This window comes from Diuraphis noxia, unplaced genomic scaffold (genome assembly GCF_037042655.1).
Source record: "Diuraphis noxia isolate RWA-SAM2 unplaced genomic scaffold, SU_Dnox_SAM2 contig0010, whole genome shotgun sequence".
In the NCBI taxonomy this organism is placed as follows: domain Eukaryota; kingdom Metazoa; phylum Arthropoda; class Insecta; order Hemiptera; family Aphididae; genus Diuraphis; species Diuraphis noxia.
Window position 1 is genome coordinate 2,644,688 of NW_028301720.1, and position 6,135 is coordinate 2,650,822.

The following is a 6,135-nucleotide window of genomic DNA, read 5'->3' on the forward strand; positions in this document are numbered from 1 at the left end:
AATGTACAATATATTATCTAATAATGGACCTTAATGGCATAATATTAACAATAAATTAACTTAATAGGTAACTTAATTTATTTTTTTATACATATAATATACATATAACTGTGTATAGCTTTGGTAGGTTTAACTAATACAAAATAATGTGTTAATTATTATTATAGATTTAATATATCTATTTAATGCTGTTTACCATATGGATACTTTGAACATGTAAATGCCTATTAGGATTTAAGTTTTTTAATGATAATTTTGTTTTTTAACAAATCAAATATTGTACCTCTTCTCATATAAAGTATCATTTGAGCACATGCACATTGAATAAAGAAGTTAGACAAGTACATAACACTATGGTACATATGTTTATTACAAATCTGGAAATACAATACTCTGAACTAATTTAATATTAAGTATAAACAACATTTTTTTTTATGTTTATAATTTCAATTTAATACATTTACAATTTCAAATCAAATATTAGTATAATATAAATAATTCACCATACATCGCTTCAATAGTTGTAATATACGTTGTAGGACTAGGTCTTTTTGACCAATCACATGAATTTAATCAATTTGTAGCTATTTAAATAAACAATGACATACGTCCAAATATACATATATGGCACTGATCAATTTATATAATTATATTTTATGTAAAAAAAATCATATTTTCAATGTCGCGAACAGGGTTTGAGACCATTGGCACAACTAGAGTGTGCAAAAGGGTCTTTAGCACCTCTTGTTTTTTTAGATTTAACTATCATTATTATAGTGAAATACCCTCAATTTAATGTTTTTAAAATATAAAATATTATAGCACCCCACGTTTTAAATTTTTTAATGTATATTTTCTACTTTAATAAGATGCAAGTGATAACCACTAACAAAAACTAGGGAGAGAATAACCATTTTTTAGATTGCTTAATTTTGATTATTTAAATGTTTTTTTAAGCGTTTGATTTGATGATTTTAGGTTCTGTTTAGCCCTGAACCCTGTTCACGACAAAATTCCTCACATATTTTACTGATATTATTATGAACCGTTAAACAATTTTACTTTAATAAGCCTAGGACTATGAAAAACCTATTTCAAAATGATGATACAGTTTAATCTAAATGTTCGTTTTGCAGTTAATATGCAAAATATGAGTAAAGATAAAACATGTATTCAAAAAATTAAAACAAACTTTTCAATCACCCCAGACTTAAAAAGTAAAATTAAAAAATGGTATTAATAATATTCTAACTTGAATTTAGTACTAATTATTATTTGGTGACAACACCAATCATTGACAGAAATAATTTAGTATTTATCATTATGACATTATACAATGTAGCACAGTAGACTAATGTTTTTGGATGTTTTGATTATTATATCTTTTTTGTTAAAGGGCTTGTCCGTAAATAATAAAAATAAAATAATTATTAATCACAAAGCCACTTAAAAATTCTTAATTTGATTTAGGACATAATCTACATATTAAACACAAAATAAATATCTATATCTATGTATATTATCTTTTAAGTTATAATGATTGATGTTGTCACCTAATTTAAATTATTTATAAACTAGCATACAAATTATAAAGCTTTAACATTAACACAATTTTTAGTTTTCAATACATTTTTTTTTTCATTCCGAAAATCGGTTAAATGATTTTTGATGTCCCTCTTCACTTACATTCCTCTTCAACTTTCAGTATGTTCCTATTCTAGTACCTTCAATCACTTGCTTCAGAAATGGAGTTCTAGCCCTTCCATTTACAGGTTTCCTCCTTATAACGTGTCCGATCCATGCTTTTCTTCTCAATCTTAGCGTACTCCGTATTGATTTTTGATTCTCCTAAATACCTCAAAATTTTTTTATCTTTTCTGTCTATTGAATTTCAGCGTTTTCCAACAATAATACTTTAAAAGCTTTTATTTTGGCTTTCTCAGTCTTCAGTAGTGTCTCCATATATGTAGATTGTAGATCTACATTCCAGACAAAGCCTTTTATAAGTGATTTTCTGTTGTCCAAACTTAATCTATTTGAGGTAAAAGATTTATTTTTTTATAGTAGGCCTGTTTGGCATGCGCTATTCTACATACTGCATCTGTACAACTTTTCTCATCGCTTGTGATTGAATAGGTATGTGAAGTTTAAGTGTTCTTTAAGCTAATGAGATAGATTGTTTTATTAATTTTAATTTTTGCTTGCATTTATAAACTAGTAAAACTTACCAATAGGTACATTGTACAAATGCACTTGCAAAGTATCCAATTCACGTGAGATTAACCAATTTAGGTACTTAAATGTTTAATTAAATTACTAAATAAAATACAATATGTGGTAAATATTATAATTTAAGTATATACAAGAACTAATAATATTATAAATTCACCATTAAAATTTAAACATTTAAAATAATTAAGTATTAACAAATAAAATACTTTATTAGTTATTACTTATTACCGACTCACGATTCAAATATTGTTGTTATGACTTGTCTTATAAAATTTTAACCTAAATTATAACCGTTTATTCACTCAACGTATTGTTGGTATGTGATTTACGTTAACCAGGTATAAGGTTTACTTCCATATCATGTAACCATGATACCAGACTTTAATCGTCCACAGCGTACAAAACAAATAACAGCTGATCAAAATTAGTTTTACTCACGATTTTACCTAATCGCAAATCAGCCTAATAAACCATATCGTATTACCCGTGTTGTTCTGTCTTCTTATCCGTAGTCCGTCACGGCCATAGACATAACATTATGTCTATGGTTACGGCGTACTCCATAGATATGGAGGGGGGTCGTCGGGGGTATACGACGTGAGTAGGTATGCCACCACGGCACCACGAGTGATACTAATGGTCCGATTACTTAAAATATGACATCATGACAATAAGTTAATGTAGCGAGTTAGTAGGTACAATTAATATCATCTATCACTATTAGGTATATCTTGGGTTCGAATGATATCGAATTTATTACTTTTAACTTCTGGTCTTTATATTAGATAAGTATTATTATGACCAGTGGGGCGAACTACATTACACCCAGTCAAATGGGTATTATAAAATACATTTAGGGGCACAACTTAAGCTTACTGTACCTACTACTTGAATTGATTTGAAAAGTGTGATATCTTTTGCCCTGGGACATAAAAATCCTGATAGCTGCGGTATCTACTGACGAGGTATAAGTGGTATAACACATTTACACACTATAACTATCTCCCAAAACCACCTAACTTTGAGGAGCAATATCTCATCAACGGATTAACGAAAAATGAAAATTAGAACGTATTAATTAATGAAAAAAATAGTTTTATTCAATTATTAAATTTTAAGTATAGGTTACCATTTGAAAATCAAAAGTTGACAGTGGTTTACCTAATAAATATAAGGGTGAAAAATATAAAAAAGATATACAATTCTAGAACAGCATAAATCTACAATTTTGAAAAAAAAAAAATTTGAAAAAAGTCGATACTTTTTCAAATAATGAGTGTTGTTTGATAAAAGAATCACCCTGTATACGTACTTTTGTACACTATGAAATAATAGTACTAGTAAATCAGATCTTATAATGAGTTGATATATCTGTTTGTGCACGAAGTAAGACCGCCCTGCTAGCTCAGCATATGTGAAGTTGGTCATACTGGGTGAGGACGCTACTTCCACTCTCCCCCGTTCCACCTCGGACAGCGGCCGGGTCCCGCTGTATTGGTGTGTGTGTGTGTGTGTGTGTGTGTGTGTGTGTGTGTGTGTGTGTGTGTCTGTGTGTCTGTGGGTCTGTGGGTCTGTGTGTCTGCGTGTTGTTGGTATATTGGCGACGGCGGGTTGAGGTTGCAATGGGTTGAAGTTGAGGGTTGAGGCTCGATTCCCGGTCAGTTATTTTGCAGTTTTTAATATATGAGTTGGACTTCTTGTGCATTGATAAAATGTATATGATAACTGATAACATGATAAGTGACAAGGGGAAAACTCATTGACTTTATATTAATAGACACGAAGTGATTGCACGCCGGATGAGAAAAGATAGAGGGCGCTTTTCGGTGACTGAGTGACTGTAAAATTATCGTATACCATAAAATCATAGAGTAATTCAGTAATAGAGTACTCTATGCATATTGCATAAAATATATTATGCCATTATAATATAATATTAATATTATCATTCATAATCCCTATAATTAGGGCAGAGGACTTGTAGCATTTGTATATTTTTTTTGCACAGCCACAAAAATAACAGAGTGCGAAACAAATACGTTTCATGCTTCCACAAAGCTAGTTTTGAAATTTTATTGTGCATATAAATGCATACTTTACGTTTTTTTAGTTTGTAGGGCATATTTTACACTTTTATGCGCTATTTAATATTTTTTGAGACATATTTTACTTGAATCGATTTTTCCACAGTGACATTTTTATTTCAAACAATACAGTCAAAATGTTTGGATAAAAATTTATTTATTTTTAATTTTTGTCGTTTAATATGGTTTTTGACTGTCCTCGGTCACAGGGACGGACTGGCGTGCCGGCCGGTGGCTGGCGGCTGGCTGGTTAAAGAAACTACTGGCTGGTCGTCCGGTGGCCGGTCGGCGCGTGAGTTTCCTCTCGCGGGACTCGTAAGCACCGCAAATACCTTGACACGACCGGGGCGCGTGAACGACCATGGAGCCGCGGGTGGTAAGGCACCCGCCGGACGGCTGGGACGGTGTGCCTACGCCTAGCCAAACGAGGCACCCGTTGACGCGAGTCAACGCGAAACGAATTGCCGGTGAGGGCGGGGCGCACATGGGACCAGCGTCTTACGCGCGCGGTTTGGTGGCTCGTGCGGGGGCCCGAGGAAGTGACGAGGGAAGTCTTAGCATTACGCGCAAACCGGACGCGCGGGGACGGATCACGTCGCCTGCGACTTGCTGGTCATTCCCTCCGCGGAAACGAGGCGAGTGACGCGGAAGACTTAACGAAGCTTGTTCCTAGCTTCAGATCCATGGGATCGAGATTGCGTAAAAATTTGAGGCAGGTGATGTAGGGCGTAACACGTCTCCGCTAACCTCAAGGACTTATGCACCACCTAATCTCCGGGTGGCGAAGAGTCAGGACGCTTGGGATATACCAGGCCCCGTAAACTCTACGTAGGGAAAGGAGTCGGGCGGGCGATCGCTTAAGGCCGTACCCTTGGTCGCCCGCCTGGATAAGCCCAGCTTCGGTTGTACCGGGACTGATGATGGGCGAAACCGATCGTGGGATTGAGGACACGGTCATGCGAGTTCCAGACGGAAGCGGAACTGGGAAGGCTGGCAGCGGCCTACTCGGGTCTCAGGACCCCGCACCACACTCTCAACGCCGGCGGAGGGCGCATCTCCGAACCGGCTCCCCCGGTGATATAGGGAGAATTCTGGAGAGTGGTCGACTCCAGTCTTAGAAGACCCTAAATCCCACAAACGCATGGACAAAATAGCGAAAAGCGCAACTACTCCGTGTATGCCGAACTGCGGTTCGGAAGGTGGGGATCGGATTGCGGAGTCCAACCACCCATGTGTCAAAGATTTAGGTCTTTGGACGGTGCTGAGCGGCCCGTCGACAGAAAGCCGCTTAAGCCAGGCTGCGGCCGCAGCTGTTAGCTGCGACCCAGTGCGGGCACCGGCTCGCTCCCGGAAGGGAGTGAGACGGAAAGTACTCAGGTTGAGAAAACGGGCTAAGTGCCCAAAAAAGACTGTCGATCCCGGGGATGTGTTACCCGGAGACTTACCAACCGAGTCAGGTGGTTTGGCAGATGCGGAAACCACTCTAGCTGTCCTCGCGGAGGAGCCAGCTCAAATTGAGGGTGACTTTGATAAAGAAGGAACGGCTGGCTCAGATGTCAGCGCTGCATCTGACGCCAGTAGACTTGAAAACACGGTCGGCCAAGTGCCACCGGAGACGCTAATTAAAATTTATCAAATAAATGCAGCCAGAAGTAAAGCTGTCATGCATGAAATTGAAAGACTATTAGTCAGGAACGAAATAGATGTCTGCCTGATACAAGAGCCAGCGACCGACGGCAGAGGGGTCTACCTACTGGATAGGCGCCCCTTTAGGGTGATAGCGACCGGTCGCACGCCCATGGCTGCGATCGTCGTCGTG